At 38.5% G+C, this 13,914-nt stretch overlaps 1 long non-coding RNA gene across 1 annotated transcript; it reads right to left on the bottom strand.

Annotated features, from left to right (window-relative positions):
- Positions 1-6,262: 6,262 nt before the first annotated feature.
- LOC126621237 (uncharacterized) lies at positions 6,263-8,353 on the bottom strand. The gene is made up of 3 exons (XR_007622856.1): positions 8,093-8,353; positions 7,270-7,328; positions 6,263-6,453 (listed from the first exon to the last, which is right to left on the bottom strand). It is a non-coding gene; the product is annotated as an uncharacterized LOC126621237 (long non-coding RNA).
- Positions 8,354-13,914: the final 5,561 nt, after the last annotated feature.

A 13,914-nucleotide genomic window follows, 5' to 3' on the forward strand; every position in this document is an offset into this window, starting at 1 on the left:
AGAGCATAAGTAAAGTACATTAAAAGTGAGATAAGAATTATACCATTGAAGTACTCTCCTATACCAACATTTTGCCAAGAATCCTCATCGACACGAAAACTCTGCTACTAAAACCTGGAGGGGCGAAACACAAGGGTGAGTGGCCCTAAAAATAAAGCTTTGTAAAACCTTTTTGAAAATTTAATAACCCCTCGCATTAAAACTAGTTTCCAAATATAACATACTACGTATAGCATGAAAATACTTACCATAGCTCGCAATATCTCGAGAATGTAGTACTTCACAATATTTCGTAAATAAACACTTAACGTCCGATAATCACAATATCCCGCATAAACGAATATATCATACCGAGTGCTCATTGACATATGCTGACGCACAAGTTCATGCGGAGATATTCTGGCATGAACAAGATTAGGTGTAATAATGATTTATGCTCTAGTACTACAATCATGTGAAGATTGGCGCTATGCGCATCACATACGAGTCCTAATTGCCTAGCAATCTAAGACACAATTGGCACCTAAAATGGATCCAAACTGAACGTACGATGCAATGTGAACATACACGTGAAGCCTGGCCCTGGCCCGAGCAAGTACTAACACCAGTGTAGCACACAATGAATAGATAAAGTAAATATGATTATGCAACGGTAAACCAATAATTCTAGACGACATAATACTATTCAGGGCTGTAAATATGATTAATGCATCCCATAATAATATGAATATTTGTGCATCTCGTGGGACGTAGCATAATTTCTTAAATTTCGTCAATGCACTAATTCTTGTAAACGTTAATCTAATCAAGGCGTAATGTAGAAAATTCTTTGTTAAATATATAAATGGAAACTAAATAGATTTACATATACTGTATAAAAGAAAAGACCCACTCACTAATACTTGCTAAGTCGTAGCCGTTCAAACGAGTAAATATGGATCACCAATGCTAATCCTACCTAAACATAATAGAGACCCATTAGTAAAACTCAATTTAATAGTTTGAATCTGGAAAAATGGAAGGTGGACTCAGAATCAGCGCGTTGAAATACCCTTAAAAAGGTCCCAAGTAATTTTCGTAAAAAGTCAACGAAAAGTCAACAATCAACCAAGCCGCTGAGGTGGTCAACTACGTTAAAACTTTGAAATTTTACTAAAAGGATGCCAAAAACAAACTTAGGGAATCGAAATTAGCCTTGGAGCATTTCTGAGAAAATTTTGAAAAAGTCAACAAAATATTCTAAGGGAATATTTCTTCCAAATTTGGAAACGGAACCAAGTCGGTTCGCAGGTATGGGTTTGGATTTTTTTATTTTTTATTTTTGTATCAGGTCAGGTTGACCCGTTGAACTAGCGGGTCAGCTAATTTCTATGAAAGAGAAAGCCGGAAAATCCCCAGCTCCAATCAACCCCAAGTATTTACCAAAACTAGCAATTTAACTTACCAAATTAAAGCTCAAAGGACGAGGAATTGAAGTATACCAATATGGTTCCCAACCATGGCCAAAAAATAGCTTGCAAGTCTCGAATGGCTTGCCGAAAAACTTGGGATGTTTCCCCGAGTGTATTTTTTATTAACCTTCACCAAATCAAACAGATTTTTTACATTCAAACTCTAGCATTAAATCAAAGCAATAAGAAGGAAAAGAACTGTGGGTTCCTAACCCTTTACCTTAGTCAGAAAATCACAAAGCCTCGCCGAAAAATATGGAGGTCAAGATTTGGGTTCAAGTTTGTAACCTAGGGTCTCGGTTTTAGTACTGGAATAATGGTGAATCTCGCTAAGGTGATAAGGATAGACGTTGGTGGTGTGGTACTCCAGCGAGTGGTTTAGTGGTGGTTCGATATCTCTATGCTTGCAAAGAGAGAGACGAGAGGGAGCTCAGAGGAAACAAGAGTGATGAGTGAGAGAGTGAAGTGATGTGGTAGCAAAGGAGAGGTCTGATAGTTCTAGAAGGGAACACGTAAGTGAGGGAAAAGAGTGGGGTACAGGTGTCCCACTCGGCTCACACTCTAATCCCATAAAAGGAAAAACCTGACAAATATCCATGCGACATGCAATTACCAAAATGCCCTTCACATCCATAGTTCCGTAAAATTTTAATCGTAACTCTGATTTTGATTCTGCTTGCACCTATATACCGTTGAGTACTTCAAGAATACGGTAAAATAATAGCTCATACGCATCACGAAATAATGGCCAACAAAAGTCAACAATCTCGCCTCTAGGGGCATTCTCGTCAAATCACACATTTAAAGTTAATAAAACCGTAAATTAGGGACATGTTGTTACAATTTTCTAGGTGGTTTCATCATTTTTTCGTCCATATAATCCAATCCTACTTGTTCATTATATTGTTCATTTGTTTGTTTTAAAAATCATTGGTCAATTCTAACGGTATATCCTAGATTATTTTTTACTTTTGATGTACTACTTTCTTCTGCTAGATTACATTCAATTTTTACTTCTAATAAATTATTGTATTCTTTTGATCCTAAAATATGTTCTACTCCAATTTCTACAATTAATTTTTTCGTTTTTCATCTAAAATTCTATGTAGTCTTAAATCATATGTCTTATATTTTTCTAAATATTGTTCTTCATCTAAATTATCAATATCTTCTATGAGTTTATCTACAATATGATCAAATTTTTGTTCTATATTAACAACTAATGTATAAAAAGCCATATGATTACTTTCACTTTCAATTTTGCTCTCATCATCTTCTAAATTTTGTAATTGGTTATAATTACTAAATCTAATTGTTGCTTCTCCTATACTAGTTTCATATATTTGTACACTATATGGTTGTCCATTTCTTGCTACTTGTAAATTAGGTAACGTCCACTGAGTTCTTTCGAAAAAGCTATTATCTACATGTTTTGCTTATATCATATTTACATGCTTACTACCAAATGTTTGAACTAAAATTTGAAATTCTAAATTAAACTTATGATTATATTTATTAGACATTTTCCCTGTATAGATTAAGCTAATACATAAATTTTTATATTCTCTTTTCATATTATAATTTTTTGTTCTTATTTTTACTTTAATATATTTACTAAATTTATTAATTGTCATAACATAATTAGTAATACAACCTATGTCACATCTCAGCCTGGGCCCCCACCACATCTCGGGCTCGACTCTGTCATAGCACGATATTATTCACTTTGGGCCCCGACCATAGCCTCACAGTTTTCTTTCTAGGAACTCACACGAGGACCCATCATGGCATTGCTCTCACGCGAACTCACTTAACTTCGAAGTTCCAATGGAACCTAAAGTCAATAAGTTCCCAAAAGGCCTTGTGCTAGGTAGAGATGGTGATATGAGCATATTTATGCAACTTAGTTAGCTTGTTTTCTTGCATTTTCATAGTTAATTTGTGTTTATTATAGTGTTTTAAGCTATTTTGGTGTGTTTGTAGGTCCAAATGACAAAGTTGGCAAGAAAGTGCAATTTGGAGCATTTTGATGCAGTTTTAGGCATCAAATGGATAGCTTATCAGTGGAGCAAGATGGATGGACGAATTTGAAGACCAAAGATGTCTAGGAATGTGCTAAAGAGTTGAAGAAATAAATCCAAGACAAAGAAGGAACATTATCCAAAACCTTATCCAACATTATCTTATCCAAACTAACCTTATCTTATCTTATCCTAACCTTATTCTAATCTACCTTAATTCCATCTGCAAGGGGGGGTTCTTTTCAGACTTGGACACATAAAAACCTGTTTCTAGAAGCCCTATCCCTTCTCCTACAAATCAGTCGCACCTAGCCTTTCAAAAAGCTATATTGTCCTTGTTCTTTGCTGATTTGGAATCCTAATTCAACCCTTTTTGCAGTGCCTTCTCTCTCCATATAAATACAAAGTTGCAGCACTCATAATTCACCACCCTCTACCATATTTTCCTACACCACACACCTATATATTCAGATACAATTAAGAGAAGTCTTGGAGCCCTTCGCCGTGCCTTGGCATTCAACATTGGATTACTGGAGCGTCCATAAGTGTTTTCTATATTTTATTTTCAATGTCTAATTTAAGTTATCTTTGATTAATTGCGAACATGAGGAACTAATTTCTTTTTAGTTAGAGGTGAATTCGAAGCCATGATTATATACTTTATATGAATTAATTACATCCAGTTATTGTTTCTTGAATGTGATTTGCTTATCTGAGTTATTAAAACTTGTTTAACTATGTTGATTGAGGATGCATACTTAGTTTGCATGCATGAACTTGATGCTAGAATCTAAAGGAGTTTCACCTAATCGTTATGAACTTATATTCACAAGTAGTGGAAGTCACTAGTCATGATTGTGTTAAGTAAATCCTTGGCATGAGTATCATGCTTTTCATAGTTATGAATGCCTCGTCAATGCTTATGATTTTCAAAGACCTTAATGACATTTGATATGTTTCCTATCATGCTTTTCATAGTTAGGGGACTTGAGAAGGTTAATTTGGTTGTGATGCGTATCCCGTCCAATTCAATGAGAAAAGGAAAATATGAGGGTTAATTTGTGCTATCATGGTTAACTTTGGGTGTTGTTATTCATGGTTTAAAGGAATAATAACTGGAAATTGGTTTGTATGCATATATCATGTATGGATAAGGACCCTCTAACTAGCCTTTCACCCTTTTCAATTCACCAAATTCGTTTTCTTAAAGTGTTTTATGCAAAGTTTTTGTTGTAAGTTTTAAATTCGTCAAAAACAATCCCTCTTTCATTAAGTCTTGTTAGTTGAGTCATAATCTGTTTTCTTGTAGTCTTTTGAGTCAAGTTAAGTTTTATTTTCGTCCAAATCACTTGTTAGGTCTAGAATTGAGTCTTTTTTATTGTTCGTTGCTATTTTGAGTGTTTTGAGTCAATTTTAAGTTTATAAAGTCTAGTTTAGTGTTTTTAAGTCTTATTTGTGTTGATTAGTATCCCTAGTTAATCTAGGTCTAGAACGATCCCTATTTACATCTTTACTACAATTGTCAACAATAGGGTTTAATTTGTGTGTCAAGTTAATTTTCACATCAAATGGGAATATATACATATAAGGCTTACAGGATCCACTCTCCTGGGCGATGTGGGATGTAACAATCCACCCCTCTTAGGGGCCCGACGTCCCCTTCAACACACTTCCGGCCAAAGATTGGCTCTGATACCAAATTGTCACATCCCGGCCCGGGCCCCCACCACATTTCGGGCTCGACTCCACCGTAGCACGGTATTGTCTGCACCACGCCCTCACGGTTTTATTTCTGGGAACTCACACGAGAACTTCCCAGTGGGTCATCCATCCTGGGATTACTCTCGCGTAAACTCGCTTAACTTCGGAGTTCCGATGGAACCCAAAGCCAATGAGCTCCCAAAAGGCCTCGTGCTAAAGGAGGTGGGCATGTACATATAAGGCATATCACCCCCTTTCCGTTGGTCGATGTGGGATGTTACAATCCACTGCCCTTAGAGCCCCGACGTCCTTGTTGGCACACTCGCACTGAACGGCAAAGTGGCTATGATACCAAATTGTCACATCCCGACCCGGGCCCTTACCACATCCTAGGCTCGACTCCGCCGTAGCATGACATTGTCCGCTTTGAGCCCTGACCACACCCTCACAATTTTGTTTCTGGGAATTCACACGAGAACTTCCCAATGGGTCACCCATCATGGGATTGATCTCACGCGAACTCGCTTAACTTCGGAGTTCCAATGGAACCCGAAGCCAGTAAGCTCCCAAGTAGAGATGGGAATATACATATAAGGCTTACATGATGCACTCCCCTGGGCGATGTGGGATGTAACAACCTATGACTGCTAAATTTGAACTTAAGTCTACTTTAATTGTTGCTATTGTAGTTTGTTAGTGATTATGCCATCTATCATCATAGATGTACACTAATGCTTTTTGCCTACTTGTGCTCTAGTTAATCATGTTATTCCTATTAAAATTGTTCCTATATGAATCTGACTAAAATGTGATTATCTAATATGATGGACTACTTCTTTACTGAGTAAATTAAGTGTAACTTCTTTCTCAATACAGTTAACTTCATGTTGATTGATGCTACTTATAATTCTACTTCTATTTTCAAATAAACCTAATTGATACAAATTATATTATTTTTCTGTGTTCTCACAAAACCTCTTCTAATAAATTCTTATGCTTCTTTATTTGGATAAATATTTTCAGCTCTAACTATTTCTTTTCATTTTCTTCTAAAAAGCTCCATTTTCTGTTATCAAAATGATTGATTTTAGGTGACACACCTCGTCCCGAAGGAGGGCGTGCTGGCCGTCACGTGAGAGTGACGTAACCATTTACACAGTTCGGAAGCTCTTAAAATACAATTACTAAATGGAAACCCCCGAGGGTGAGTCCTACTTTTGTGAATTCTGTCAGAATGCTGTTGGGTTCCTCGTGGCCACCAAAGCTCTGCTAACTTAAACCTGGAGGGGCGAAAAACAAAATTGAGTGGGTCAGCAAAACAAAGCTTTTCGAAAATCTTTCATTTAAAACATTTCTAACCCCTCGCTGTAAAACCTGTATACTTTCCCAGAAAATAGCATATATATAAACATATATATAGGCAAATATCTCAAATCACTATCCTTTAACACTTTTCAGAAAAATATGCCATGCCAAGTGTCCAAAAACATAATATAGATGCATCAATATAAATCAGGTGAAATAATAAGTCAACCGGAGACCCTGAAGTGGTCCTGTACGGCTGATTCTAAAGCTCAACATCCAATCCAACCGGAGTCACCTCGGTGACCTGTACGGTCTAACTCTACACATCACTCGGAACTACATAAGGTAGTTTGTATGATGACAGGTGTATAAATACGCTCTAGTGCTTCTCACATCAATCATCAGCGCGCATATCTAAGGTCACCCACTAGTCGGAATCACATCTAGTGATCTATACGACTAGCATGTCGGAACCCTCACATGGTCTGTACGACATCCACCTACTTGGATCCAAGGCGAGCGTGCGGTGTGGTGAATAATAATATAAGCACTAACACCTTGGGGCAGGTTATGAGCTTTTCAATGCAATTTCATGATAAATAACTCAGCTGGAAATAAATAAACTCACTTGAGCGTCCACCGCGTCAATTCACATATATAAGCATCAATTATCAAATAAATATCTCAACATTTTCATGCATGGCAATTAAATTCATAATTTTCATAAAAATGTTATTTTCTGGGAAAAACAGTTGTATATAGGTAATACGAAAATAAAACTTCCCACTCACCTGGAGTTCGCCCTACAACTCCCTAGCACAATACGCCAAGGCGTCATGACGATCGGCGCCTAAAACAATAATCAGTTCCAACCTCAGAATTCATATCGATAGAAAATATAACTTATATAAAATACGTCACTACGTAGATCGATCCGGAAGATCTGCCACTCAAATTTTAAATCCATAACTTCCAGAGGTCCACAATATATCTCTAGGATAACATCCTAAAATTTCATTACCATCCAACGGTCGGATCTCCATCAATTAACAAAACGAAGTGACGGTTAACATTTTATATTATGGACTTACAACTCCAATTCTGGAAGATCCGTAAATCAGATTCCCAATCCGTAAGTTCCTATAATTCTCAAATATTACGTATTACAACGTATCAAAGTTTGGTGATGATCCAACTGTCGGATCATCAATTCACATTTTCACTTAAATATGAAAACTATAAAACGTTATTTAAAGCACCTAACCAACAATTCTTAATAACTTCTCATACGGTGCTCAAATTGGGTATATGAATATACCACATTGACCTACTCGACGTCACGGACGTCGACAAATTTTTAAAATAATTTTTTACTGTGGCACGCACCCCCACACGCCAAGGAAGGCACGGGTCCACGCGCGCCCACGCGCACCTTCTTCCTCGCGAGTTCGCCGGACTGGTTTTTCTCCAGTGGCCGGATTCTGGGCATTTTTCAAATGCCTTGTTCTCCTTCGTTTCTCAACCATTTTCTTCGTATAATATATCAATTTAAAGCCCTCAACATGTAGAATCACAATATACTACTTTTAAGCTTCAAAAACAACTAAATCTCACCGGAAAAATCCAAGCAAAACCGGCCAAACTTAACCCTCGTGATCCCGACGTCCAAATCCTTCCAACGAAGCACTCCAAGCTTCCTTGAGACCTCACTAAGCTCACTATGAGCTTGGATTGTCCTAAAAATCAACCAACAAAAAGTTCATGAACAGTGCCAAAATCGGTGCTTGGGATTTCGACGTGAAATCGAAAGATTTCTTACCTGAAATGGGTGTGGTTGAGTTCGTATAGTCCTCACGAGCACGATGGTACCTTCACAACCTTAGATCCGTGCTTGTAGGCTTGGTGGTGAGTGTGTCCGTACAAGTCGAGAGTGAGAGAGTGAGAGAAAGTCGTGAGGGAGGAGAGAGGCAGCACGGTGGAAGGAAAGGGTTGAGGTTGACCCGTGTGTGTGTTGTGTGGTCCAACAAAACCCACCAAAATTCCAAGTCTTTTAATTCCTTAACCACACAAAAATACATACCAAATTTTAAATCAACCTTTAATCCAATTTAATTAATTTTCCAAAAACTTAAGAACCATGAAATGTTCAAAGATATCACACACATGTACCTTAATACCCGCTAAGGGTAAATCCGTCATTTCACATTCCCATCAAATGTATCTCCGGGACGGGCTGTGACATTAGGTGTCACTTAAAGTAAAATTTGATTTTAGGTCTCACTTAAAGTAAAATTTTCTAATTTTTGTAACAAACATGGTGGAAGTGATGAAAATGTGTTATATAAAACTTGATTAATTTCTGCTATTTGTTGTTCAACTTGATCTAACTTTTCAGCTAATTTTAAAACAAATTGGATAATTAAATTAGTTTGTTTAATAGGGATATTCCTACTAGTTACTTGTGTTGAAAAATCTGTTAAGCCAACTGGTTCTCTATCTAACTTACTAATTTCTTTCAAGCTTGAACATATTTTCTATTAGTTCTAGAATCGGTCATTAAACTAATAATCTATCTATTGTATTCTGTAACTTATCTACTTGTTCACTCAAATCTTTTTGTACGAGTTAGATTTTTTATACTTCTAATTTTGATTGCTCAACTATTTCTAATGGTCTAAGTTCTACTTGCGTAGGTTTATTATCGATCAGATCAATAAGTTCTTTTATGTCTCTTTTGCTAGGAACTCTTTGAATATTTTTATTCTTATCTTTTAACTAAGATGTAATATAATCTAAATTATGTCTAATTATTTTTATGGATTTTTTCTGAAAATATTCTAACAACTGGTTTAATAAATAATTATGTGTTGCAATCCTATTAAATTAGGAATGTGATTGTGTAAATCCTAGTGTATCTAGGGATATCTTAGAATATTCCCTTTAGTAGATATTATCCTATTAGAGTTGTAATCTCATTAGGGTAAGAATTTAACCCATCCTACTACTATAAATAAAGACACGATGGGGTGATACAACACACACCTCAAAATTAAACCTCTCTCTTCACTCTATCTTGTTGTCGGCCCTCTCCCTCTCTAGTCCTAAATACAATTTAATAAATTAGGCCTACAACATGTTATCAGCACGCTCTTGCCAAAAGTTAAGGAACTAAAGGATCGTAAGAGCAAGCTCTCTTCTATACAATCAAAGGTTTAATCATTTTCTGCCTATCAGGTTCTTTTAAAACCAATTAAGATATTTGAAATGACTTTGAAGCATGAAAACATTCCCCATGATGAATGAACTGTGACATCCCACATCGAGTGGACCCTCTATGCCTTATATGTACATGCCCACCTGTATATAGCACGAGGCTTTTTGGGAGCTCACTGGCTTCGGATTCCATCAGAACTCCAAAGTTAAGCAAGTTCACGTGAGAGCAATCCCAGTATGGGTAACCCACTGGGAAGTTCTCGTGTGAGTTCCTAGAAACAAAACCGTGAGGGTGTGGTTGAGGCCCAAAGCGTACAATATCATGCTACGGCAGAGTTGAGCTGGGGATGTGGTCGAGGCCCAGGCCGGGATGTGACAATTTGCTATCAGAGCCAATCCCTAGCCGGAAGTGTGCCGCAAAGACGTCAAGCCCCTAAAGGGGGTGGATTGTGACATCCCACATCGCCCAAGGGAGTGGATCCGGTAAGCTTTATATATATATTCTCATCTCTACCTAGCACGAGACCTTTTGGGAGCTCACTAGCTTCATGTTCCATCGAAACTCCGAAGTTAAGCAAGTTCGCGCAAGAGCAATCCCATGATGGGTGACCCCCTGGGAAGTTCTCGTGTTAGTTCCCAGAAACAAAACCGTGAGGGCGTGGTCGGGGCCCAAAACGGACAATATCGTGCTACGGTGGAGTCGAGCCCGGGATGTGGTAGGGGCCCGGGCTGGGATGTGACATGAACCCCTATATTTATATTTTCCTTTCAATTATATATATTGTATATGTGTTCATATATTTTGTCAATATATATATTTGTTCCTGCAATACGCAGTTATGCTATGTGGAATTTGTGAATCAAAGCATCGAACTTAATTTAGAAGCAATTAGGGTTTTTAATCCTAGAATTTGAAAAATAATTTTAAAAAAAGTGAGGATTTTTTGCGATTGAGTCGTGGCTCCACGCCGTGCCGCCGAGCCAACATGGTTGGCCTGCAGCCACGCCATCACTAGGACGACGTCGTTTCGACGCCATGGACCACCTTGTAGCAGCCTCGTAGGCTTGCTACTCCTATACAGACAACCAGGCTTCTGCCTAGGTTGGGTTTTCCATAGGCCTGAAGCCCTGAGCCTACTTGCAGCCTTGCTGAGCCGTCCCCTGCAACCTAACCCAACTTGCCAGCAAGCCTTTGTACTTGCTAGACTTCGTCCTAACCCTGGCTCAACTACAACAAGCCTCGGCTTACTAGGCTTCGCCACCTATCACGGCTCGCGACCACCACAGCTAGCTCAAACGGTTGGGCTTGTTTCCAACGGCCCAAAATCAAAGCCAGCCTACAGCTGGGCTTCCAACGCACACCCCAGGCCAGCACATGTGCTGGGCCCGTGTCCCCCCTCTCGCACCATTTTGGCCCAAAGCCAGCAGCTTGGGCTACTAGGTTCCTTCCCAAAATCGGCTCGTGGCCTACAGCCAACCCATGGCCCATTTAACCCCTTTAGAGCCTTGCTCGTACACGACAATCATCCCATTAATATTGGGCTATGCTTTTTTGAATCCAAAGCTATTTTTAGCATTCCCGCTAATATAAACCTGAATGTTATTATTTTGCTTCTACAATCAAACCTGAATGGCTACGATCTATTGAATTAATTAAAGTGACCCGCAGTCCATTAATCTGACAATAAATCCAAAAATTATTGGCCTGAAGCTCACTTTTTGGCAATTAACGTTTCAATAAATTATTCTGTTTCGTTGAACCGTTGACTATCTTTCGTAGTCCCGACGCACTCACACTTGGGTTCCTAAAGCAAGCCACAAATTCACTACACTTAGTTGTATATTATTTTTTGTGTTCTTGTAGGTACCCCTATATATGAACTTGACGTTCATAACTAAAATTGAACCTATAGTTTCGAATTTAGTGCCTTTGAAACCCGAAGTTTTCATTCAAAACTTACCACATGAAACTCATAGCTTTCATACTTAAATTAAACCAATACATGTCTATGAAACCCGAATGCTCTACAATGTATATATATGGCTTTCCATATGACTAACCATGTTTTTTTGGTACCCTCTGTTTCAGGGACATGTCAAACTTGAACAAACTCGATTTCACCATTTTGGAAGTATCTGCAAGAAACTACCTAAAGTGGGTTCAAGACATGAAGCTTCATCTTAAATATATGTTATTGGATGAGACAAACTGGTTACGATGATGTCTTAGATGAGACAAACTGGCTTCCCAAGAATCTCTTGATTTTGGTCCATTACGCAGTATTTAATAAGATTTGGAATCATAATAAGATGATTATCGATGATGCATTCGCGTATATAAGTGCTACCAGCATCATGCTTAGCGATGACATTAAACCACGTTCCGTTGATAAATGTCGACATAGAACCGATTGGTCAAACTGGAAACAAGCAATCCAGGTCGAACTCGATTTACTTGTAAAATGCAAGGTATTTAGGCTCGTAGTTCCTACTCCACCATATGTGAAGCCCGTGGGCTACAAGTGGGTTTTCATGAGGAAGCGTAATGAGAAGAATGAAACAGTGCGATACAAAGCACACCTCGTAGCTTAAGGCTTCTCTCAACACCCTGGGATTGATTACGAGGAGATATATTCCCCCGTAATTGACCTCATAACGTTCCACTACCTTATCAGTTTGGTAGTTTCCGAAAAACTGAATATGCAGCTTATGGACGTGGTAACCGCATATCTCTATGGTGATTTAGATACCAAAATCTACTTGAAAGTTCCAGAAGGTCTTCCATTGACTGGTTCAAATAGTTCTAGACCACGAAACACTCTCTCGATTAGATTGAGGAGATCACTCTACGGATTGAAACAATCCGGGCGGATGTGGTATAACTTTCTGAGTGAATATTTGACGAGTCAAGGTTATATGAACAACGAACTATGCCCATGCATGTTCATCAAGAAGTCACATTCTAGATTTACGATTGTTGCAGTTTATGTCAACGACATGAACCTCATCGGAACTCCCGCAGAGCTTGAGAAAATTGTCGTTCACTTGAAATCAAAATTTGAGATGAAAGATCTTAGGAAAACTCAATATTGTCTTGGCCTGGAGATTGAGCATTGTTCGGATGGAATCTTTGTACATCAATCGAACTACACCCAAAAGGTGTTGGGACATTTTAATGAAGATAAGGTAAAGCTTTAGAGTACTCATATGGTCGTTCGACCTCTAGATGCTAAACGAGATCCCTTCCGTCCCATGGAAGATGAGGAAGAGATTGGAGCCTGAAGTTCCACACCTAAGTGCAATTGGTGCTTTATTGTACTTGGCTCAATGCACTAGACTTGACATCTCCTTTGATGTTAATCTTTTGGCTAGATACATCAATTCGCCTATATGCAGACACTGGAATGGTGTTAAAGACATTTTCCACTATCTCAAGGGTATGACGGATTTGGGCTTATTCTACACCCATAAATCCTCGAGAGGAGTTGCCACCCCCATTTGTCTTCGGGTTGATTCCCACCTCGTTAGTTACGCAGATGCTGGTTATCTGTTTGACCCACATAGGGCACGTTCTCAAATGGGCTATGTCTTTACCGTTGGAGACACCATAAGATCTTGGAGGTCTACCAAGCAAATGCTAGTTGCGACTTCTTCAAACCATACTGGGATTCTCGCCTTGCATGAAGCCTTTCTTGAGTGCTTTTGGTTGAGAGCAATTATGGAACATATTCGAAGCACTAGGTGTCTTACTACCATCGTTGACCTTCCTACGACGATCTTTGAAGACAATGCAGCATGTATCGAGCAGTTAAAGAAGGGATACATCAAGGGAGACAACACCAAGCATATAGCGCCCAAGTTCTTTTAATCTCACCAGCAACAATAGCATTAGATCATTGAAGTCAAGCAAATCCGTTCTCAGGACAACCTCGCCGATCTCTTCACCAAGTCATTGCCCAAGTCTACTTTTCAGAAGCTCGTCCAAGGAATCGGTATGGGTAAATTATCTGAGTTGAATTGCTTGTAGTTCACTTATTTGGAAGTTATGTCTAACTCAAGAGAAGTATTCTGAAGCATACTCACTTGATCTTAATGTATTTTTTTTCCTACGATTAGTAGCATTTTTCCCATTGGGTTTTTGGTACCTAACAAGGTTTGATGAGGCACCCATTCTGGGATGATCATACTCCGTTAAGTTCACTACTTTTGTCCTATTTGACGTA

This window comes from Malus sylvestris, chromosome 1 (genome assembly GCF_916048215.2).
Source record: "Malus sylvestris chromosome 1, drMalSylv7.2, whole genome shotgun sequence".
Lineage (NCBI taxonomy): Eukaryota > Viridiplantae > Streptophyta > Magnoliopsida > Rosales > Rosaceae > Malus > Malus sylvestris.